General features: G+C 41.4%; 1 protein-coding gene and 1 pseudogene across 5 annotated transcripts in view; one reads left to right on the forward strand and one right to left on the reverse strand.

Annotated features, from left to right (window-relative positions):
- Positions 1–25885, reverse strand: part of PIP4K2A (phosphatidylinositol-5-phosphate 4-kinase type 2 alpha) — a 181839-nt gene that overhangs the window by 129981 nt on the left and 25973 nt on the right. For 3 of the 5 annotated variants that reach the window (XM_060397332.1, XM_060397333.1, XM_060397331.1), the window contains one exon: positions 1–25885. This exon is cut by the window's left edge and continues 46580 nt beyond it; it is cut by the window's right edge. The exons of the other annotated variants lie outside the window; for them this stretch is intronic. The gene's annotated coding sequence lies outside the window, so the exon portion shown is untranslated. 5 annotated transcript variants of the gene reach the window in all.
- LOC106991519 (small ribosomal subunit protein eS12-like) lies at positions 5242–5703 on the forward strand (annotated as a pseudogene).

The raw sequence follows: 25885 nt of genomic DNA on the forward strand, positions 1-25885 counted from the left end.
CCTGTGTTTTGTCACACCCGTGCTTTGCTCAGGTGGAGGGTTTGGTTTCTAAGTCCGTTTATCAGGCTAAGGGCTGGGTTTGTTATGGAGTGTTGCCTGGTTCCACTGGAGACTCGCAAAGGACTGGCAGGGACACCATCAGTTCTGGCAACATGAACATCCCTGCCATCGGCCTCATCAGGGTCTTGGGAGAGTCGCGCCGAGAATCCTGCCCATCCTAAGGACCAAGTTCACGTGCATCTGCTCTAAGAAGCTCGCATGCGCTCATCACGCTAGCCTCACTGCGTGCTACTCTCAACTTCCACAGCATGTTTAATGAAATAATGACAGGACCACCCCTAACTGTTCAGTGTCATGCTATTCTTCTTTTCCTCTTGGATTAGTCCTGTCCCCCAATGATGAACACCTGCTGTTCTCGCCAGCTCCTGGTGACGATGTCCCCTGTCCTTACCTGGGGAAGCCAGCCCCTCTCTGATTCCCAGCCCAGCCCGGGAAGCAGAACACGTGAACTCCATCAGCGTCAGAAACAGGACTCAGTCTGAACCAGTGAGAGTCAGGCCCAAGACTTTTATTCAAACTTGTATTAAGGTAAGAGACACTTTCCTGCTGGATTCAATGATGAACAATGTAGAGCTGGAGTGATTCAAGCTATCTTGCTACCACGAGGGTGAAGATAAAGCAAACGCCAAGCGAATGACATTGAGACAAAAAGGAAATGGCAGGGAATGGTAAACCCCAGGAGCCTTGAGGCCAAATGACACCTGGATTTTGTACATGTGGGTCAGTAAGCTCCCTTCTTGATCAAGCCAACTTGAGCTATTAAAACCAATTTGAGTCCTAAATGATTTACCAATTGGATTTTAAACTCCCTGAGCCCAAATAAGTGTCCTTTGATTACCAACAATATCGAGAATGGTGTTCGATGCTTAATGTACACGTTAGGATCATGTTTTATTTTGCTTTGTTTCTGTCCCAGCATGTAATACTGCAATGGGTGCATCAAAGATCTGTTTGTTACTTTTCAGAACACAGGCTTCCAAATGGAATGAGACACTCTCCTAAGTATCATTCCCATCACAGCGTGCTGGTGGAGACAATGCTGATGGTAATGCTGGGCTTCCTGTCCTCTGCCCATCCCTCTGGACATCGAGGAAGAACAGGTGAGAATAACCGAAAATCACTTTAGGGCGATGAGTGATTTTTTAGGAACAAAGCAGCAGTCTTCCACCTACATCTCCAAATTTCAATGGACTAATATTTGCCTTTTCAAGGAGGGTTTTTAATTTTCTTTTTTATTTTTGTGTGGCTATAACAATTCCTCCAAGAGCAATTTCAGATTTCTCTCTTCACCTGGAGGATCCCAAAAGGATGTCTTTATTATTATTATTATTATTGACCACTCCACTTTCAGGATCTTAGTTCCCCGAGCAAGGATTGAACTCACATCCTTGGCAGTGAGAGCATGGACTCCTAACCACTGGACCACCAGGAAACTCCATCAAAAGACTGACTTTGATCTCCACACTCCAAAGCAAAGAAAAAGGCCCATCACATCACTGACAAAACCAAAAAAGGCTAAAAACTAAAACTAATTTAGAGTCTACAGTGCTAAACATTGTGTCCTTCTCCCTTTCGTTTTCTGTTGTGGAAGGAACACCTAACATGAGATCCACCCAATTTTTAAGTGTACAGTACAATATCATTAATTTACAGGCACAGTGGGTAAAACAGATCTCTAGAACTAAATCATCCTATTCTTTGTTCTTTACGTAAATGTGTTCTAACAGAATATACCCACCAAGGAAAAGAAGACTTGAATTTTGGAAATGTGTTCTTTACTGCATTATGACTCTTTGAAAGGTATATAGCATAGCTGGCCTGTCAACCTGCAGAGCTAAAGGCCTAGGCATGAGATAGTCTCCTATGTTTTTATTTTTCTTTTTGGTCTGTGTCCAGTCTTAATTGCAGCATGCAGGATCTTCAGACTCTCTAGTTACGGCCCTTAGGCCCAGCAATTTTGGCCTAAATGTGAGCTTAGTTGTTCCAGGGCATGTAGAATCTTAGTTCCCTGACCAGGGATCAAACCTGCATCCTCTGCATGGCAAGGAGGACTCTCAACCCCTGGACCACCAGGGAAGCCCCACTATGACTTTTTAAATGGCTGCAATCATGCTAACTTTCAGAACCAGTACTTTTTCTTTTCTTTGATGGATATAAGCTGATGTGTATGCTAAGTCACTTCAGTCGTGTCTGAATCTTTGCAACCCTATGGACCATAGCCCGCCAGGCTCCTCTGTCCATGGGATTCTCCAGGCAAGAATCCTGGAGTGAATTGCCATGCCCTCCTCTAGGGAATCTTCCCGACCCAGGGATTGGAACCCACATTTCTTGTGTCTCCTCCATTGGTGGTGGGATTCTTTACCACTAGTGCCACCTGGGAAGTCCCATAAGCTGGTACTACTGGGAAATCATTTTCAAATGGACTTACAAAAGGGATCAACCTATTTTGGGGGTTACAAACCATGCTGAGGTCAGTACTACAGAAATATGTGGCACCAAAAGTACAAACAGAAAAAGAAACATGTGATTGTTTTCTAAGCAACCGTCTATGAGTGAAATGCAAAAATATCAATACTTGACTCACCCTAGAGGGAAACTGTTTTCTGTCAACGTTTGTTGATCTTTTCAGAATTAGACTTTCAAAGGTTTGCTCTAAGTTGAACACATGGCAACAAAATGCCATGCCACAATATAAATCATTTTTAGAAAAATATTGCCAATTAGAAAATGCAACAAGTTCTGAAAAATGACTCCAACTGTTGAATGTGACATAAAGTGCAAGGAAAGATTTTCTTTTTTCCCCAGAAGGAATTGCAACAAAATACCATCATTAACACTTGAAGTCCATGCTCTGGTGGAGAAATCAGCCATGATACATTCACATTTTGCATACAAATAGAAATCTGAGAACTTTCTAAAATTTATGTTGAATGGAAGAAAAACAAGGATAGTAGGTTCAAACCACAGAAAGGTCAAAATACAGTGAGACAGATAAAATAACTCAAATTCAAGAACCACAATTAGAAGAAATTCCATACCTATCTGTTCAAAAAAAGTAAACTGAGAAGCTTCTTTCAGTGGATTTTTACCAACTCTCCTCTATCTCATCAACCCACAGGGGTTATAGAGTTGCTATGTAGCAAAAGATCTCAAAGGAATGCAAATGAGAATGTCTTCCTTTTTAATTAACTTTAAGCCGCTATCCTAAACCCAGTAATATCTTAGGCATTTTACATATATTATCTCATAATGTCTGTGGAACAATTCCATTAGATATGAATTTTTATCTCCATTTGAAAGAAGAGGAAATCCAGTTCAGAAAAGATAAATAACTTGCCCCAAATCATAAAGTCATATTTAATCCTGCAACAAAACCCATAGCTCTTCGGGTCCCTTTGATAAGGGCTCCAGAAGGCCCCAGAGCAGTTCCCCAGGCTCCCAGGAAGCTGCCTGGGGCAGCTCAGCACTGTGGAATGTGCACCAACCAGAATCTCAGAGATCTGGAGAGGGCCAGATCACCAGCCCTCAGGCCTTTGCTCCCAAGTAGGCTGGGTTGGGTGAGTCCTGGCTCCTTCTCATTCTAATAGTGGAATTCAGTTTGAGAGATCTAGCTTCAACCAGGTGTCCATGATTTCTTTTTCTTTTCTTAAGCATATGTCACCCAATATTGCATGCGTGCTAAGTTGCTTCAGTCATGTCCTACTCTTTTGGACTGTAGCCGGCTAGGCTCCTCTGTCCATGGGATTCTCCAGGCAAGAATACTGGATTGGGTTGCCATGCCCTTCTCCAGGGGATCTTCCTGACCCTGGGATCGAACCCATGTCTCCTGTGGCTCCTGCATTGCAATCGGATTCTTTACTGCTGAGCCACTGGGGAAGCCCATAACCCAACATACTTACAGATAATACATGTCACTCTACACTTTTTAGCCACAAAATGATTCAATTATGGACAGAACTGGACAGAAAACCATGACGGACAGATCTATTGGGGATCTTTCTAGAAGCTGCTTTCATGTGACGGGCTGTGGTAGAGCTGGTGATCTCATGCAGCTGAATCGTCCCATGTCTTCTGAAGCTCACCCTTCCAGCCCACACACTTAGCACCCACAGCAGAGCTCAGCTCCTCCCAGCCGCAGAGTGCACGTGCTGCGTCCTTATCACACCTCACAAGCTTTGCTGTTTCCGTGACTGTCTGCCCTGCAAGACGTGAGCTCCTTGGCGGCATGAACACGGTTTCACTTATCCCTACATCCAATCCTTGCTACAATGCTGGGCACATAATCAGTGGTCAATGAATGTTCACCTGAATATTCCATTTTCTTTTTTAAGGCGGACAGGAAGGCAGATGAGAGAAAAGAATCTAGGTGATCTATATGCTTTATGACTCACAGGATCCCATTCAACCCACACCAAATACAGGCCAGCCTCATTTTGTACAAAAGACCTATTCCTGAAAGTAAGGAGATGTATACCTTGAATGCATCTTGCTAATGATTTCCAAGAATTTTAATCTTACTTTCAGGCAGCATTTCCTTACATTTTTCTTTAATAATCTGGACATCCTCCAATCTCCTGACAACAATAAATATTTAAATATACTTGACAATCTCTCCATAATTCAAGAAAATTTGCAGGATTTTTTTAAAAACAAACAAAAACATGCCATGGAATCTGGATACCAACGTCAGTTAATCTACACTGTTAACGACTTGAGTATTTTATACAACTTAGACCCTTTGTTAAAATAAGAAAAAAGCTTCCCTGGTGGCTCAGAGGGTAAAGCATCTGCCTGCAATGCAGGAGACCAGGGTTTGATCCTTGGGTTGGGAAGATCCCATGGTGAAGGAAATGGCAACCCACCGCAGTATTCCTGCCTGGAGAAACTCATGGATGGAGCAGCCTGGTAGGCTACAGTCCACAGAACTGCAACGAGTCAGGCACGACTGGGCAACTTCACAGGCCCTTTGTTTATGTCTCCAGTTACAAGCCACAACATGACAAAATCATTTGGCCTGTGCAAGCACCTGAAACGAATCAGATGGACTCTTCCCACGAAAGATACCTAGTTTTTCTCCAAACTCATCGTGTTTTTAATTTCGATTTGTGTATATTAGGCTATACCTACCTGTATGGATGCTCTTAATACACAAGAACAAAGACAAGCAATGTCACCTGTTCTGCTCTTTCCCTGCCGCCGCGGAGCCGCACGGAGGTGGAGGCTCGGGTGCATTCAAGATTCGGCTCCACCCGTAACCCACCGCCATGGCCGGGGGAGGCACTGCTGCTGGCGGTGTAATGGATGTTAACACTGCTCTGCAAGAGGTGCTGAAGACCGCCCGCATCCACGATGGCTTAGCGCGTGGAATTCGCGAAGCTTCGAAAGCTTTAGACAAGCGCCAAGCCCATATGATGAGCCTATGTATGTCAAGTTGGTGGAGGCCCTTTGTGCTGAGCATCAAATCAACCTGATTAAGGCTGAGGACAACAAGAAACTAGGGGAATGGGTAAGCCTCTGTAAAATTGACAGAGAGGGAAAACCCCGTAAGTGGTTGGTTGCAGTTGTGTGGTGGTTAAGGACTACAGGAAAGACTCTCAGGCCAAGGATGTCATCGAGGAGTACTTCAAATGCAAGAAATCATAAAATAAAAAACTGAGTTCTTCTTTTCCAAAAAAAAAATGTCACCTGTTCTGAAGTGGGCTATGGAACCCCACTATCAAGAATGCCTTCTCTTCCCCAGACATGCCCCATCCCAGAGGTAGAACCAGTCAAGAAACCTTCGGAAGAGACCATTTTAATCCAAGTTTCAATCGGAAGGAAAGAGGGAGCAGACTGTAACAGTGATGTGCCCTAACACTGGAAGAGCAGGGCTGATGATACAAAGGAGGAAACAGAGAAGCAGTGTGCCAGGACAGTAAAGGGCTCCTTTGCAGAAAGGGAAAAATCCCACCAACAGCGTGAGAAGATCACAGCTGGACACGAGCTCACGGCTCATAGAATGCTGTCAGACACTCAAATCCCACCAACAGCATGAGGAGATCACAGCTGGCCACAAGCTCAAGGCTCACAGAATTCCGTCAGACACTCAGCCCTCTCTCTCTCCGCAGCTGCCCCCTTGCTGGTTTACAAGCAGCCAGCCCGCTGCCCTTTGTATTCTAGAACACTTTCCTTTGCACTTCATTATATTCATCTGCATCAGTGGCCTAAATTGATGTGTGCTTTTTAAAAAATTTTTTTAATTAAAAAAATAAGTTTAATTCTTTTACCTTTTTATTTCAGATTGGAGTACAATTGATGAACACTGTTGTGACAGTTTCAGGTGTGCAGCAAAGTGATTCAGTTATACATATACATGTATCTATTCTTTTTCAAATTCCTTCCCATTTCAGTTCAGTTGCTCAGTTGTGTCCAACTCTTTGAGACCCCATGGACTGCAGCACGCCAGGCTTCCCTGTCCATCACCAACTCCCAGAGCTTACTCAAACTCATGTCCATCAAGCAGGTGATGCCATCCGACTATCTCATCCTCTGGCGTCCCCGTCTCCTCCTGCCTTCAATCTTCCCCAGCATCAGGATCTTTTCAAATGAGTCAGTTCTTCACATCAGGTGGCCAAAGTATTGGAATTTCTGCTTCCCGTTTAGGTTGCTACATAATGTTGAGCAGAGTTGCCTGTGCTACACAGTAGGTCCTTGTTGGTTATCAATGTTAAATACAGCAGTGTGTATGTGTCCATCCCAAACTCAGTAACTATCCCTCCCTTCACCCTCCTTTAAACCTTAAAGTTAAATTAAACCATAAGCTTTAAAATTAAACCGTAAGTTCCTTGAGGGCAAAGAACTTTTAGTGCATTTTAGTGCTATTTCTCCCCTTCCTCAATATCTGGTAATAGGCAGTATGTACACAGCAAGTGCTGTCTGAATGAATCAGTCAATAAACAAGTATATATATATATATAGGTATTTCTGAGCAGATACTTGAAGCAGAATCTAGAGTGAGGACCAGAGAGAAGAGGCTGAAATGGCAGAACTAGCCACAGGAGGAAAAGCACAGACGAACACTGGGGAAGATGAGGAAAAGGGATGGGATGTGGAAACTCCCCTGTGCAGTTCAGCCAGAGGCCAGAATGGAGCTCATGGTGTATGAGAATAAAAATTCCTAATAACTGGGCTCCCCAGGTGGCTCAGTGGCGAAGAGCCCATTTGCCAGTGCAGGAGACACAGGTTTGATCCCTGGTCCAGGAGGACTGCACATGCCGCTGAGCCCCTAAGCCTGTGCACCACAACTGCTGAGCCCTGCGCTCGAGAACCTGGGAGCAGCAACTTCTGAGTCCACGTGCCCTGGAGCCTGTGCTCTGCTACTAGAGAAGCCACGGCAATGAGAAGCCCGAGCACCGCGACTAGAGAGGAGCCTCCACTTGCCAAAGGTCTCACATCAAAGAAGACCCAGCAGTGCCAAAAAATACATAAATAAAACTATTTTTTAAAAAATTCTTTCATAGAAACAACAGCATGTGACTCTTAAAAGTTGGGCACGAGGGATGACAGCAAGAAAACCCCAGTAAGTAACCATGTATTATACCGGAGGGAGCAGAGATGAAAATCGATCTAGTCCAGGCACCAGATCAATGCTGGGTCAATATCAGGTCTGCACTACTTCTTATCTCCTCTTTCACACTTTCATTTTTATATTCAGATAAAATTGTTTGATCTGGTTTTTCTATCAGACTGCATTGTTCCATCAGCTCTATCTCCTCTCTTCCCACACTCCAAACCCTTCCTTTTCCCACTCCGCTAAATATAACCCAGAGAACCAGGAGCCTTTTGTAAGATCAGAAGGGTTCTCTCTGATTTGGGTTCAACATCTCAGTGAGATTGTGCCGAAGGCTGAAGAGGATTTCTGAAATGTCATACCACAAGGTTTCCAAAAGGCAGCCTCAACTTGATACTTGTGAGCATGCCAGGAGATGCAGGTGAAAACAGTTTGCATGTAATTAAGGATTCTGGCCTCCAGTGTTCAGCTTTGCCCTTTAATATGCAAGGCACATCATTGTTTATCCAGGGGAAAAATAAACTCCTGAGCTAGATTAAAAGCTTATTTGACAAGATGTGAAGTCAAGTGATGTATAAGGAATCTTTGGTTGATCTGATGACCACTTGAATGGCTTAGAAACGCACAGCACCCCCACAAGAAATGGAGAAACAATAGTAAGAGAGTAGGGGCTTCCCTGGTGGCTCAGACTGTAAAGGATTTGCCTGCACTGTGGGAGACCCAGGTTTGATTCCTGGATTGGGAAGATCTCCTAGAGAAGGGAATGGCAACCCACTCCAGTATTCTTGCCTGGAGAATTCCATGGACAGAGGAGCCTGGCAGGATGCAGTCCATGGGGCTGCAAAGAGCACGGACACGACTGAGCGACTAACACAATACATATCTGCACTCGGGCCGGGAGGTGGGGGAGGTTTAATGGCTAAAAGCCAGTGGCAGGGACGTCTGATGACAGTGATTCAAACCTGACCATCTGACGATGCTAGGAGTCTGCACGCTTGGACGTGGGTGGGACGCACATATGGAGGAAGGTACAGCACGAGCCGTCAGCCCACATGCGGTTCCCCCACATCCAGAATACGTTGTTCAGGATGAGGAGAGGAGGGGAGGAGTTGGTAAACTCCAATATTCTGGGATCGGCCTACAATTAGGATGCATTTTCCGTTAGTCCTACCAAAAGTCCAGGATCGCTGGTAGATTAACCATCCCAGATTTGGGTTAGTAGTAAATTGAGAGGATCCTGGCACTTCTAGTTGGATGTAAGTCCTTGGCTTTCCAGTGAACAAGCTGTGTGATCTACAAGGATATATTTTGGAGCCAGTTTCTGCAAAGAGGTCTGTTTGTTGTGACTGTAACACAATAGTAGGTGTTTAATATATATTTGCTAAGTTAGTAAATAAAAGAACTACTTAACTGAAATAATGTATATAAAAAACTAGCACACATTTGGTGCTTAATAAATGTTTACTACTTTGACCTTCCTCTTCTCTAACTTTGAACTCTGTTTATTTTCCATGTGGGTGAATTTCTGTTTGGCGTTTTCTTAATCTATCAAATGAACAAAGTCATTTTATTTTAACTATAAAAGTAATACATGTTCATTGTAGAAAGTGAACATATTATTTCATCAAAAGTTGGAGGTTATCTCAGAACGCTAAAAAAAATACAAAGAGAAGATAAAAAATTCCATCATCCCAGGAATGTCATTATGTTTTGACATATATTCCTCCAGACTTTTTTCCAGGCAATGCTCTCTCTCTCTCTCTCTCTCTCTCTCTCTCTATATATATATATATATATATATAATAAAAATGGAAATAATACTATATATTATTTTGCAATATTTTTTACTAATTTTCCATATAAATAGTTACATCATTAGTATTAATAAGACTCGATTGTATAGTCATATCATAATTTAACCAGTCTTACTATGCATTTATAATCTGCATAGTTGGCCATTATAAACAAAGCTGCTTAATAAATATCACTGGACATGATGTTTTTTGAAAGATGTTTCTAATTAGCTAAATAATGATAAATTCCTAGGAGTGGAATTACTGGGTCAGAGATATGCATATTCGTGTGTATGTATACATTATATAAGTCTTTCACCTTCTGTTTTTGGTTTGGTGTCTATGTGTTTTTAAACAAAAATTATACAATTTTGAAATTTTTCCTTTTTAGTTTTTAGTACTAATAATGTCATAGATCTAACACAAGAGAAAATGGCTTTATGATATACACAAATTGCTATCCCAGGGCCACAGATTATTTTAATTTGTAAAGAAATGTATTTCTGCATTTCTTTGAACGGTAGCACATTTCATTAAAGGTTTTGGGTTTATATTGGCTCAGAGATATAAATAACCTGCCTGTCAATGTAGGAGATAAGGGTTCGATCCCTGGGTCAGGAAAATACCCTGGAGAAGGAAATGGCAACCCACTCCAGTATTCTTGCCTGGGAAATCCCATCAGCCGAGCCTGGCAGGCTACAGTCGCAGGGTCATAAAGAGTCGGACACAACTTAGCAAATAAGCAACAACACACATGTCTACTTTTACTTACACAACTGACTATGTATCTGTCTTATCAGAAAAGAAAAGAAAAACTTCACTTTTTCCCTGTAACCTTCTGGCCCCTCCCAAACCTCACAGCCAATGTTGACAGCTTGGTTGGAAGATATGACAAAGTAAAGCAAAGCAGAGAAGAAAAAAAAAAAGAACTTTTTTTTAAAGCAATGCAGAGAAATACTTTGTGTTTTTAAAATGCGGACTCTTATTACATATACTTTGCTGACACTTCCATTCCCTAAAATACATCACAGAGTTCACCCTGCTGGGCTAACTCACTTTTAATAGCTGCCTAATATCCCAAAGTATGAATGTACTACGATTTATTTGGCCATTCCACTACTGAAGGTTATTCACTTTTTGTTTCCAATATTTTGACACAAAATACAGTGATGCCAAAATGTATTTGATTTATAAAACCTTCCTACCCAGTGCTTTTATTTCTAGGGGAGGGATGATCAGGACTGGGAGTGCGCCTTTGATCAATATGCATTTTTAATGTTGATAGATATCTCTAGATCATTTTCCAGAAAGAGTATAAACAGGTAACATTCTCTTATAATGTTTGAGACAGGTTTTTAATAAACCTGACCGTGTGAAGATTGACTTATCATTTATATCCTGAGGAAGAAAACTAAATTCCCACTGACCACATAGTAATCATTCTCCCCAAATCCTAATGATATCATTTGTGCTATTTTTAATACTTTGCTTCCCATTAATACTTGTATCTAATTATTCATACTACTTAAGGAACACAGAAAATAATACAAAATTTTCTACCATTGATTTCAAAATGAATATCTGAGAAATGTGGAGTGCTATAAAGACTTTAAAATACATTGACTAACTTACTGATTATCAACCAGTTTTTTATGCTGGCTATCTAAAGTACAGATGGGGGAAAAAATACGTATATACCAAAGTCATAAAGGAAACCAGGACCTTTCAAAGCCTCTTTCCCCAATTTACCTAAGGGTAGCTTTTTTATGCAGCAGGGAAGCACTCACTGAGTAAGTCTCTTTTGAAATTCTATCAGTCCAAAAAGATATAATCAAATACTTAGAGAGAGACAAGGAGCAGCTCTAAAATCCTACTCAGAAGGCAACTCCAAACCCAAAGGCCAACATCTTGCAGGTGGTTTATCATCAACCGCTTGCTTCAGCCACCATAGAACCCCAGCTGTGGTTCTTCTTAAGGATCTAAGTGCTTACTGCACTGTTTCCAGGCACTTACTTTTCTACAGGCCCTGACATGAAGTTTAAGCCCCAGCTGAAACAGAACTTCTTAAGTGGTCGCTTGCACTCCTTTGCTCCCCAGATACACGTTTTCCCATTAACTTTCAAAAAGGTTTTAAAATTCTATACTGATGGGTGGGTGATATGCCAGTACGGCATCAGAATAACCAGGGTTCACCTCTCTACAAGAAAGTTCATCATTGGCTGATGCCATTCTATGGGCCGTATGTAAAAGGGGCTGGAGTGGGTTGCCATTCCCTTCTCCAGGGATCTTCCCTTACCCAGGGATCCCACATTGCAGGTGGACTCTTTACTGCCTGAGCCACCAAGGAAGCTTTTGTAAAAAAGGGCAGGTGGATACAATTCACTACTTGCTTTAGGAAAACTTATTTTTAAAAAAAAAAGTATAAGACTTTGACTTAGAGAACGAATTTATGGTTGGGGGGAAGGGGTAGGATGGGGGGAAGGGATAGTTAGGGAGTTCGGGATGGACATGTACACACTGCTATATTTAAAATGGATAACCAACAAGGATCTACTGAATAGCACAGGGAACCCTGCTCAATGTTAAGTGGCAGCCTGGATGGCAGAGGAGTTTGGGGAGAACGCATACATGTATATGTATGGAAACTATCACAACATCATTAATTGGCTATATCCTGATATTAAAATAAAAAGTGGAAAAAAATTAAACATCACCTACAATTAAAAAACAAAGACTTTGACAATATTAATAATTATACTGAATAAAATGAGAAGACAAAATACTAATATCTCTAACCCTCAGACTGTAACTTCGTATGAATAAAAAAATAATAACATGTGATTAGTACAGAAATGCTTTATCAGATTCAGAATAATATTTTCCACATCATGTAAAACACCTTATATTATCAAGTAAGAATGTGGGTACTAATGGTTTCATACAATGCTTGAAAGAGCAAGATCTTCATCAAGTAGCAAGGAAAATAAAATAACCATAGAGTTCAATTTCATTCCATTAAATGGCCTTAAATTAAATTTCCCATACAGGAAAAAGAAAATTTTGATGTGTGTATTCAAATACAGCATACTACTCTTGAAATACTGTGTGATTATTTCACAGAAAATGAAATTACAATTATGATAGCAAATACCTTAAGATCTCACTATAAGCTCTTTGGCTTTGAATGTGCTGGCTTTCATCCAAAGGTTTTAAGTGAGAAAGTCACATTGATGTGGTTTTAATCATTCTTCAACAAACAAAGGATCATTTGTAAAACTAATGGTCATAAAAACAATTAACACCTAACAAAGGAATGAACTCTCATGTTACATGTGTTTCCCTGAACACACATTTTCACACCAAAACATTAATATGGGTGGGTTATATGATTAAAACTCTCTTCTAAAACCGAACCTTTTACTTTGTATTTCTTAATTAGAAAATATATGTGTCTTTCAGACACCTCTCACCTGTACAAAGAAGACGGGAAAGAAAACTTTGAACCCCAGTTTTAAAACCCCTCTGAACTATTTTAAAAGTAGGTCATGCTTTCATGATTGATATGACTCTTAGCCATGGAAAATCCTCAAGTTGTCAGTGGACTTACATTAGTAATATTTTAAAATTGTTCTTTTAAAATCTCTGCATTAAAACTTTTCAAAATTCTCTAAAAGTTTCTCAGTAGGTGTTTTTCATCAGCAACTATCACTAATTAAAAGACAATAGGTTGATTTCAATGAAAATTAGTCTTTCCTGGCTAATTAGCAAAAAAAAAAAAAAGCTTTCCTTCTGCCAGAGGAACTAGATGTTTCTGGATTGCATTCATTATGCTAGAAAGTGAAAGCCTTTTGTTGTTTTACAAGTTAGGTAGCTCCCAATTCAGAATACATTTTCTCTAAAATTTAATGTCACAAACAGATGTCGGTATTCTAAACTAGTCCACAAAATTCTATGCAAATGAAATTCATCTGTAAATGAAATACTGTTATATCAGTTTCAGGGCAGAAAAATATCAGAAAATAATTTCCTTTGCAATATCCATTTTATCATCAACACTCGACATTAAACAAAAACAAAACACTAATGGAAATTATGTAAGAAATGTTTACTCCTCTTGGTGTTTGAAGCAAAAACATAGTTTGGGCTGTTTTTATAAAACAAACGAATGAGATAATTTAATAGCAAAAATTTAATAGCATACTTTGGGACTTTGGGGATGTATCTTCAAGTCTAGCTTCTGTTAACTCTATTATCTGTTCTATATATTTCATTTTTTAGTGAAGCATTCCTGGTTTCAATACCCACTCTTTTCTTGCTAGTTGATAATACGCTAGTGTTATATAGAAAATTATCAGTTTACATTTATTTAGGAAAAACATGTTTAACTGGAGAGAAAGATGATTTAAACATTTCTAGGGAGATGACACCACCCTTATGGCAGAAAGTGAAGAGGAACTAAAAAGCCTCTTGATGAAAGCGAAAGAGGAGAGTGAAAAAGTTGGCTTAAAGCTCAACATTCAGAAAATGAAGATCATGGCATCCGGTCCCATCACTTCATGGCAAATAGATGCGGAAACAGTGGAAACAGTGTCAGACTTTATTTTTTTGGGCTCCAAAATCACTGCAGATGGTGACTGCAGCCATGAAATTAAAAGACGCTTACTCCTTGGAAGAAAAGTTATGATCAACGTAGATAGCATATTCAAAAGCAGAGACATTACTTTGCCAACAAAGGTCCGTCTAGTCAAGGCTATGGTTTTTCCAGTAGTCATGTATGGATGTGAGAGTTGGACTGTGAAGAAGGCTGAGCACCAAAGAATTGATGCTTTTGAATTATGGTGTTGGAGAAGACTCTTGAGACTTGGACTGCAAGGAGATCCAACCAGTCCATTCTGAAGGAGATCAGCCCTGGGATTTCTTTGGAAGGAATGATGCTAAAGCTGAAACTCCAGTACTCTGGCCACCTCATGGGAAGAGTTGACTCATTGGAAAAGACTTTGATGCTGGGAGGGATTGGGGGCAGGAGGAGAAGAGGACGACAGAGGATGAGATGGCTGGATGGCATCACGGACTCGATGGACGTGAGTCTGAGTGAACTCCGGGAGATGGTGATGGACAGGGAGGCCTGGCGTGCTGCGATTCATGGGGTTGCAAAGAGTCGGACACAACTGAGTGACTGAACTGAACTGAACTGAGGGAGCTTTCAGGGCTCAGTGGTAAAGAACTTGCCAGCCAATGCAGGAGATGTAAGAGACATGGGTTCCATCCTTGGGTCGGGAAGATCTCCTGGAGGAGGGCATGGCAACTTACTCCAGTATTCTTGCCTGGAGAATCCCATGGACAGAGGCGCCTGGCAGGCTACAGTCCATGGGGTCACAAAGAGTTGGACACGAGTGAGGCAACTTAGCATGCACACATGTACTCATGGAGCTTTCAAGAGCTCTGAAGGTAGAGGACTCTGCTTAAGTCTCACTTTAGTTCAAAATGTTTTGTTCTGAAATTCTCTGATGGTTATCAAAAGTGTTAGCAAGTGTTTTTCAGCTATAATTAGGGGAGATCTTTTTGGTACACAGAGAGAAGGAATAAAAAGGAAAAGAGGAGAGGTTGAAGACCAAAATAAAAGATGGAAGGGGAGGTATATTTGCATAAATGATTAAAAAAAGGAAACCTTTATAAAGTGGAAATTGTTATGAAAGAAGGAGAAAGGACAACTCTGGCTGGATAATCCATCTCCACCGAGTTAGAACAAGGTTAGTGGTGGAAAGAGGCAAAGCTCCTGCTGGAAAGGAGATCATAGCTCAGAGAATAGCAACGGTATGGATGGTTTTCAACTTGAGAAGTTCTAGGTGTAGCTACCAGGGCAGAGCAAGACTGGAAGATCCTAGCCGAAATGCCCTACAAATCACTTGATCCCCCAGGGTGGAAACTTCAAATGAACTTAGACATGACCTCCTTCAGGAAGTTTTCCACACTGCTCCCCATCAAGGGTGGTTTGGGTTCCTTCCCTATGTCACAAATGATGTTCATATACATCATCACTATGTTTACGTGGATGATCCTTCAACTAAACAGATTTTTTTAAGGGCAGGAACTGGGTTCCATTCCTTTGTTTTCACAGAAAGTCATGCTGGAAAACGCAATCAGTGTTCATGAATTAGCTAACATGACCCACAAAAGTCAAAAGCAGACCTGGATCTAGAACCAGGTGTCCCAATTCTGGCCTGGGGGTCTCGGTTCAAGTCGAGGGCATACTAAACACAAAACTAGCATGCAATACACGCAAAGAAATTTTAAAAGGAATACAAATCATTCTAACAACACAGAAACATACCAAACACAATCCCAAAACAACCACAACTGCCTTTTCTGTTCCTGTAGCATCTCACACCAGACCCTTAAGAAAAGCAGGGAGTGGGGGATCCCACTATTCACCCAATTGTGGACTATCATGTAACAGGGAGGCAGAAGGCACTGTTCCCAAGCCAGCCAGTCATAAACCAGACCCTTACTCAGGATGATTGACAGCCTTTGTAATTTTATCCCAAGGAACAATAATAGACACTATTTTTATTCATACCAGTATTTAATCCTTTTTCCTCAGTAATATACTGGATGGCACTAATTTCTATGGGTTAATTATACATTCCCTCAAACAGAATAGGGTTTTCTTTAGCTTTGTTTTATTGAATTCACAGAGCCATCCCAGAGGAATAGTACAGCCAAATGAAAAGTCATCTCACCAACTAAAGACCAGCTTCTTTTCTGCAGAAATGTGCTGTGCAAGCAAGCCTTCTCTACTCCACCCTCCTGGTTCAACACAGAATCTTTAGGTCTGCTTCTTCCTGTGTCTAACGTGGTGTCGTGTCTCCTTCATGCATGCTGACAGCCAAACATGTAACCACAGGGACGTGGACTTTCACTTTCCCTAACATCTTCAGGCAACTGAGATACTGTCTTGCTCATGGTGGGTATTTACAAAATATTAACTAGCCTTGACATCAGTATCCACACTAGTCTCCCTAGTAATCCCTTTCATCTCATAGCGCTTTCTTTTGGTGAACTGTCCCTTTAAAAGTAGTTTCTGGGACTTTGCTGGCAGTCAAGTGCTTTCACAGACTCTGTGATTTCACCGCAAGGGGTGCAGGCTCTATCCCTGGTTGGGGAACTGAGATCCAGGATGCCGCATCCAGGTGCAGCCAAAAAAAGATAATTAATTAATTAAAAGCAGTTTCCATGTCTCTCACACACCTCTACTCCTAAGAATCACGCTACAGCGGAGACAGACAGGCAGGTAGACAGACTTGGAAGCAAAAGAAGGGGAGGTTAGTTGCTTTTACTACTCAACTCTGCTCCTCCAACACTCAGCTATGCATTCCACGGGTCCTTACTGCGCATCTGCTTGGGCCAGTCACTAAGCTGGTGCAGCTCTTACTCTAAGCCTCAGCTGACAATGGACGGATGGGAATATTTCCTGAAAATGTAATTTTATACTTATAGATTCCTTGTAGCAGGACAAAATTTTATTGGGACAACCAACCAGCTTTGTTTTATTAAGACGTTTTGTTTTATGCTTTACTTGGGCTGTTCAAAGATAGCCAAGGTTGAAACCATTAATCAAAGAGAACTTATTTAATTGCCTCAAGAGAACACAGCTCAGGATGGTCATCACTGGTATGAGATGTCTCTCTGGTCCTTCATTCTTAAAATTTACACTGTATTGTTCACACAATGTTGATTAATACACTGGTTATTGGGAACATTAGCACTAATACAAGAGCGGAGAAAGTGACGGCAGATGGACTTCTTGTATAAGAGCCACAATGACGATGAAGTATTTACCCGACACCTTTGCTTTAACTCTTAGAAGAAAATCGTTAAAAAAGGAAGGCCAATAAACAAGCCCACGTAAGTAACAAGCAGGAGGGTTCCCTTAAATGGGCACTGTAGTACATTTCTTATGACACGAGAGCTGCAGTTTCATAGACGGGCTGTCCCGTCCATCCTACATACTATCCAGAGAAGAGAGAGAAGGCCAGCAGTGTTAGAGTCTTGGTCACCATCCTTGAATGCTCTTTCTTTATTTCAAGACTTGGAAGAAGGAAACTGATTTCCGTTTTGGTAAAATAGCACAGTTTATTTTACATGATCTTTTACTTAAATACGCTGAGAATGCTGGTCAGTATTCCCAACTACCATTCACAAGCAGATGGGCAGACTGTGGCCCCTCACGCCACCACTCCACCCCCACGCTCTGTGACACGCTCGTGTGCAGCTGGGCCCCTTCTCTTCTTCATGCCTTGCCTCTCTCCTCCTGAGGTTCCGTGTACAGCACTTTCCCAATGTCTTGTTTCACTGACAGTATCGGCTCAAAGACTACAGTCCAGACAAAGTGTGCTTTCATTTCACCAAGGTTTCTTCCACTGATAAAATTTTTCACTAAGTGGCATTAAATAGCAAATAAAGGGACTTCCCTGGTGGTCCAGTGGTTAAGAATCCACCTGCCAATGCAGGGGACATGGGTTCGATCTCTGGTCTGGGAAGACTCCACAAGCCACAGGGCAACTGAGCCCATGCACCACGATTACTGAAGCCTGTGTGCCCCAGAGCCCACGCTCTGTAACAAGAGAAACCAGGGCACCGAGAAGCCTGCACACTGCAACTGGAGAGGAGCCCACACTCCCCGCAACTACAGAAATAAAGACGCAGTACAGACAAAAAAAAAGCAAATAAAGGTTAAGTTCACATCTAAATTAATCAAAACATATCCCCCTCTTTCAGAAACTAGTACCAACAGAACTTTCCACTAACAAGCATTGCTCCCAACAGGCGATGTGATGGCTCCTAGATGTCAAGGACCAGTCAGTCTGAATCAGAATCTACAGGTCAACCATCAGACTGGTCACCTCTCAGCCATCTGGCTCACTTCCTCAACCAGAAGGCACAGAATGCACACACTGCCAGATCAAGAAAGGTATTCTAGAAACACCGGAATGTGACAGGAAAAATAGCGAGTGAGTCTCCATCTGACACATCATTTCACTTTGAAAGAGACTTCCCAATGTCCAGGACAAAGAGGAGACGTTAGCCAGAGGGCTCAAAAATGGGCTGATAAGGGGCACATTGTTTCTGGACAGTTGCCCACAGTCCAGCTATTCACAGTCCCTTCTTGCTGAAAGATCACAGAGCAAGAAGGAAAGGACTCATCGGTTCAGTGAAAACGGCCTGAGCACTACTATATTGCAGGACACTGTCCTACCTAGGTCCTGGGGGTATACGGTGAACAAAAGAGAAAAATCTCTTGCCTTCATGGAGCTTCTCAGTTGAAGAGACAGATAATAAAATTTAAAAATTAAAAAAGAGAATGTCAGATGGTACTAAGTGATAGGGAAGAGGGTAGAGGGGATGAGGGTTATGCTTTTGTATAAGGAACTCAGACATGACGGGCCTCTTCGGTAACTCTTTCAGGGAGACTGCAAGTAACTGAGGGATCAAGCAATTCAGGACTGTCAATACTGCGTGTATGCATGCACATGTATATGTATATTATAAGGACATTAACCTGGGTTCAGAATTATATCTGGCAGAGGGTTAGTCTGATATAAGTCGCACTGCCAATATCAGAAACAGAAAAAGAAAAGTACCTTATTTTATTACAAATCACTCACATTTCTCTTTGACATTCTAGTTAGGGCATTCTGTTCATTTTCAAAAATAATTATGTGTCGACAGTTTCTATAATCTGTGAATTTCACATCAAGATAGTAAAGGAGATGATGATTGTGTTTTGCAAAATAGGTGTGGGAGCCACCTGGGTTGCACGTTCCTGCCGTGGTGGGTGTGCTCACTCACCAGGTGGTCACTGGTGAGTCACAAGTGATTCCACGCCAGGCCCGCCTTTCCTGACTTTCCTGGTGGAAAGTCAGACTGAAACTTAACCAGGCAAGCAAATAATTAACTAATGACCAGTTGTAAAGTTTTGGTTACAAAGGAAACAAACAAGGTGTTTACAGGGAACAGGGCTGGGGGGATGTTGATTCAGATATGGGGGCGGGGAAGGATTCCCTGAGGAACTCCAAGGAGGGAGGGCAGAATGTCCAAAGGGGCTGTAGGTGGTGCTGTGCACGTGAGTGCTTCTCACCCTGGACTTGCCATAGTTCACGTGTTCAGTCCTCAGGGCTGCTGCATGGGGTGAACTGCACAGACCAGTAAGACAGAACTGGGTCTGAGATGCTAAATGCTAAAGATGAGGAACAGATTCATGGGGCTTCACTACACTGTTCTCTCTACTTTGGAAAAGTCTTAAAGTTTCTGTTAATAGAAAGATTTTTTTTAAAAAATACCCTCAAAATCACCTCTATTCGCCAGTTGACTACAAATTATTTACTTAATTTAACTCATATGTAACAGGGAATAACAGATCCTAAAACCATCAGAAAAAAATTTTAATGAAGCGAGACTATAACTTTCAATCAGTCACTAAGGTGTCAAAGTGGCCTTCTCATGGGAGTCTAAATAAGAGCAATGATATGAAGATTTGTTAAAAGGAGGCCAAGTGTGTTCCATCATACAATCAAATATGATGGGCCACTAAGGACTGTTAAAAGAATCTAAAAACACTAAAACATGCCCTGCCACTCTAGTTCTTTAAAATGAAAAGCTGACCAGTAATTATGTTAAAATAGATTTTATAGGGCTAGAACGTCAGTTCAGACTCCTCTAGGTTTTTCATTCCTTTTAAACCGGCAGTAATAAATGATACCAAAAAATTATATTTGACTTTAATTGCTTGACTTTCATTTTTAAAATATCTTCATTTTGTCACAAGTGCCTGAAAAACATCAGGTACATCCTTCTTAGCTCTGCCAACCCCCTTTTCAACAATATAGAAGAACTTAAATACCAGTTACGGAACCTCAGCAAAGAAGCTGTGTGGGCTCCACTTTCCCAGGGCACTCCCATCAGTTTATTCATGGACATACTCTGGTGTGCATGTATCTTCATGTGGTCCCCCCAGATAAATGGAAGATGGGGCACACAGTGGCTATTTCCAAACCTTTCTGCATTAATTTCACTCTCTTTGTTTATGGAAAATAGTCAGTTCATCCACCATAGAATATTATGCAGCAATTAAAAAGAATGTGCTTCATATGTATTGCTCTGAAAGGGGTAACCATTAAAAACAAAAGTCTTGGCAGTACTAGCTGTAAGTTGAAAATAAATGAATACAATTCTCTAAAATCTGTGTAAGCTTGGTTTAGGCAATCATTTCTTAGAAGGCAATCATTTCTTAGACACGACACCAAAGGCAGAAGCAACAACAACAAAAAACAGGGAAGTCAGACGAACATCAAAATTGAAAACATTTATGTTGCAAACAATGCTATCAAGAAAAGGAAAGAAAATCCACAAAATTCAAGACAAGATTGCAAAGTACATCTCTGATAAGGGAGTTATTTAGAAGAATTGTTACAACTTAGTAATAAAAAGACAACCTGGTTGAAAGATGGGCAAAATGTCTGAAAAGAGATTTCTAAAAAAAAAAAAAAAGATATAAAGATGGCCAATAATCTTATTAAAAGATGCTCAACATCATTAGCCATTAGGGAAGTATGAATCAAAATCACAATGATATCACTGCATACCCACTGGGATGGCTGTAATCAAAAATACGGTATTAAGTGTTGGGAAAGAGGTAGTGAAATTAGAAACCTCATATGTTGGCGGCAAGAATGCAAAATGATACAACTGCGTTGGAAAACAGTTTGGCAATTCCTCATAAATTTAGACAGTTACCATCATGACCCCAAAATTCCACTCCTAGATTAATACCTGAAAACAGAAACATATGTTCACATATCAATTTGTATATGAATGTTCATAGCAGTGTTACTCATAATAGCCCCAAAGGGGAAACAATCCAAATACCATCAATTGATGAATGGATAAATAAAATGTGATGTATCTACACAAAGTTACATTATTTGACCAGAAGAAGGAACAGGCTACAACAAAGATGAAGCTTGAAAACATTATGCTAAATAAAAGACGCTTACTCCTTGGAGTAAAAGTTATGACCAACCTAGATAGTATATTCAAAAGCAGAGACATTACTTTGCCAACTAAGGTCCGTTTAGTCAAGGCTATGGTTTTTCCTGTGGCCATGTATGGATGTGAGAGTTGGACTGTGAAGAAGGCTGAGCACCGAAGAATTGATGCTTTTGAACTGTGGTGTTGGAGAAGACTCTTGAGAGTCCCTTGGACTGCAAGGAGATCCAACCAGTCCATTCTGAAGGAGATCAACCCTGAGATTTCTTTGGAAGGAATGATGCTAAAGCTGAAGCTCCAGTACTTTGGCCACTTCATGCTAAGAGTGGACTCACTGAAAAAGACTTTGATGCTGGGAGGGATTAGGGGCAGGAGGAGAAGGGGACGACAGAGGATGAGATGACTGGATGACATCACCGACTCGATGGACGTGAGTCTGAATGAACTCTGGGAGATGGTGATGGACAGGGAGGCCTGGCATGCTGCGATTCATGGGGTTGCAAAGAGTCGGACTCGACTGAGCAACTGAACTGAACTGAACTGAAATGAAATGAAAGAAGCCAGTCACAAAAGGCTATATAAATGTATAGACAGAAAGGAGATTCCTGGTTGCCTAGGGCTAGGGAAGAAGACTCAGCACCGAAGAATGGATGTTTTTGAATTGTAGTGCTAGAGAAGACTCTTGATAGTCCCTTGGACTGCAAAGTCATCAAAGCAGTCAATCCTAAAGGAAATCCACCCTGAAGGAAATCCACCCTGAATATTCATTGGAAGGACGGTTGCTGAAGCTGAAGCTCCAATACTTTGGCCACCTGATGTGAAGAGCCAACTCACTGGAAAAGACCCTGATGCTGGGAAAGACTGAGGACAGGAGGAGAGGGGACAACAGAGGATGAGATGGTTAGATAGCATCACTGACTCAGTGGACATGAATCTGAGCAAACTCTGGGAGATAGTGCTGGGCAGCGGAACCTGGCCATGGGGTTGCAAAGAGTCGGACATGACTTAGTGACTGAACAACAAGGGCTGGGGATAGGGGTGGGGAGGGTGATGAGGTTGAGTTTCTTTTAGAGGAGATAAAAAGTTCTAAAATAAGATTGTGATAATGATTACAGAATCCTGTGAATATACTAAAAGACACTGAATTGTATACTTTAAATGGTATTTAGGTTGTACATTTGTATGGTATGGCAATTATAGCTCAGTATAGCTGTTTAAGAAAAAAATTCTCTAACTGGCAAATCTAGAAAAGAAAATGAAGATATTATAGTAAATCCTTTGAATTATGTGAGTTTTTCATAATCTATTTAAACAAGCTGCTGTGGTCATTAAAAGTCATTTTTGAAGTACTTTAATGGTAGTATAATATTACAGAAATGGAGCAGAGTACAAAACAACATATAATTTTATAAAATAAGAATATATTAAAAATAAAAGAATATATTGTAAAAAAAAAAGCTGGAATAGGGATTCTCTCTCTAGATGGCAGAATGGTGAGTAATTTAATTATCACGCTTTAGGATTTTCTATCCTTTTTCTAAATTTTTTCCAACAAGTATACATTATTTTTACAGCCATAAAAACAGTTATTTACTTTTTCAGACGAACCCACATGTACCAGGAACTCAAGCATGCAACTATAGTTAACTGCAGAGCCTTTATTAGCATCTTATATTAGAGAATATCTTTTTCCTTTCATCTTTCATAGCAAAAAGCCTACATATATGCCCCGACTTTTTCCATGGGCTAATACTGCATAACAATGCACCCCAAAGCACAGTGGCCTAAAAGCACCAGTTTCCTCAGCTCACAGTTCAAGAAGGGCTCTTCTCAGCACCCTAAGGTAACCCCACTCTGACTTCTGGGTCTTGGTGACGGCTCTCAGCTAGAGGGTCTTCCTTCACCACGTCCCTCTTCATCACAGAAGTCCAGCCACGACCTCTTTTCCTGGCAGCTGAGAGTCAAGAGGGCGAAACTGGGCTGCAGGCACCCAGCATCACAAAGCCGGTATTCCACTGGTGACAGCAAGTCAGAAGGGCCAGATTCAGACCCTGGCTTGCAAGGAGAGCAGCAGCGATGCAAGAAGGGGAGAGACTCGGGGACCCGCCTGCAGGCAGCCTGGAGACATGCCCAGAGGAAACCCATTTCCAAAAGAATCAGCCCTCGACTGCTGAGCAAGAAACACAACAGACAAACTTCGTGTTTGGTGAAAGGCTGCTATTTGGTTCCTGTTTTCTCCTGTTCTTATAAGAGATGCACTCTACTGAAAAAAAGTTGGCCCCTTCATCTGATAAAAATCACAGTGCTTGCTGAAACTTAACTATTCCAAAAAAATCACAGGGAAAAAAAGAGGAAAAAGCTCTACTTTCTGACCTTAATAAACGGCTAGAATGGGGACATATAGTATTCTAGGCTGGTTAGGTCATACGGTCTCTGTTTTGACTAGTTAACTCGGCCTAATTCTAACACAAAAGCAGTTACAGGGAGCACACAAACGAAACGAGTGTACCTGTGTTCCAGTAAAATTCATCTATGGACAACTGGAATTTGAATGTCATACCATTTTCACCTATCATGAAATATTCTTTCAATTTTTTTTTTTTAAACCATTCTTAGGTTTTATGTAGAAACCATTCTTGGCTCAAGGGCCATACAAAACAGGAATGCGGCCAGATTTTGGCCCACAGGCTATACTTTGCCAATCCCTGGGCTAGAGTTAATTCAAAAGATGTAATAAAAATGCCCAAAGAGGAAATACTCTGCTGAGTGCCTCACACACACAGCCACATGGGTTTCCTGTGTAGAACATTCAACCTGCAGCTACCAACTTTCTCACTGCCCTCAGACAGCTCTACTGAAGTGCCACTTTACCTTCTGTTCAACTTTTCTGATTACTTCAATTTTGTTTTGTTACTGTCAACAGAAACTGCTGTTTGTTTCCTCTGCCAGCCTTCCAAACTCAAGTAAGCCCACATACTAGAAAATGCCAGCTACCGAAGAATTAGAAAACTACATATTCTGGTCATTTTATTCCTAGCGTAGTGTTTTATTCAATTGGAAAAAAAATGTTGATGATCACATTAACACTATCCAGGAACCTTAAAAAAAGTGCAGGAAACAAGACACTTCTCAGTTTAGCTAAAAACATACAAAAGGAACAGACAACACTGTTGGTGGTGGTGGTGGCGGCTGCATCAAGCTGATAAGGACAGAGAGAAAGACAGCCTCTAAGAGACTAAGGGTATCTGCTCTGATGTTAAGCCTAATTTGCAAACTCCTCATATTTGAATTTGGCTCTGAGTCTTTACTCAGGGAGTGATGACTCTAAAGTGACGACTCTAACTGGATGTTCGCTGGGGTCAATGGACCACATTAACCCTTGTTCGGAACACTTGGTCCTCTCACCAGGCATCTGAAGAGGCACAGATGGTCCAATAATCTTTAAATATGCATGATCTGCCTCTGAAAACACTGGCATCACCCCTGCCCCAGGAAACACGCAGCATCTCATCATCTCCCCTGTTACCTGTGGTTCTTTTTTCACACAAGACTGATCTTTTGGATCCTTCAGCTTTTTTTTTTTTTTGGCCTAGCAAAGGCCATCTCTGATATCAAGGTGGGCGGGGAGGAGGGGAAGCTTATTTTACATGATAGTACAGTACAAATAAAAATAAGGAGACTTTATATTGGAACAAGTCAGTAACCTTATCCTATTCAGTCCCCAGCCTCTCACTGGGGAGCTAAGAGATGACAGGTTACTGTCTATGCCCTGGACTTTCCAAAGTGATGCTAATACCACCACAGCCAAGGCTTTCCTTTAGGATCTTAACGCAAGTCATGTTTCACACTTGTACTTCATTACCTAGAGTGTGCTGTCCCATGTTAAGTCGCTGAAGAGACAGACTTCACACAGGGGACATATTGACACTGAGTTTTTCAAACACAGAGGCGGGACCAGTGCCTGGGGCTTGAGTCAGAGCTGGGTTTGCTCCTGACTCACCCCAACAGGGTCCACTCAGCCAACTGCTCTCTGGGCTGTTTTCTCAACCATCAAACATGAATGATGACCCATGCCCTGACCTTTCAGGGCTGTGTAAAGGTCAAACCAGTGACAAAGGTACAGCTGCTTTGTAAATGTTAAAACAGAAGTTATTTTCTTTTATCATAAACCTTCTTCCTTAAGTATCAACAAGTGAAGTTTTGCTCATTTCTGCAGGAGCTGGGAAAGAAGTCAGTTGAGCCTAGGTTTTTGTTTTTGTTTGCAAGCACAGCTTTGTCTTTCCAGACTGGAGTACTTTTTGACTTCAATTTCTTCTCCTGTCTTTTAGTCGCTCCTCTTAACCCTTTCCAGTTCTCTGTAGCTCTCTACCAAACAGTGCACACGCATACAAACGTAAGTGTGCTTATGGTTCAAAGCATAGGATCTTCAAGTATTCAT

The sequence above is a fragment of the Ovis aries genome, chromosome 13, assembly GCF_016772045.2.
Source record: "Ovis aries strain OAR_USU_Benz2616 breed Rambouillet chromosome 13, ARS-UI_Ramb_v3.0, whole genome shotgun sequence".
Lineage (NCBI taxonomy): Eukaryota > Metazoa > Chordata > Mammalia > Artiodactyla > Bovidae > Ovis > Ovis aries.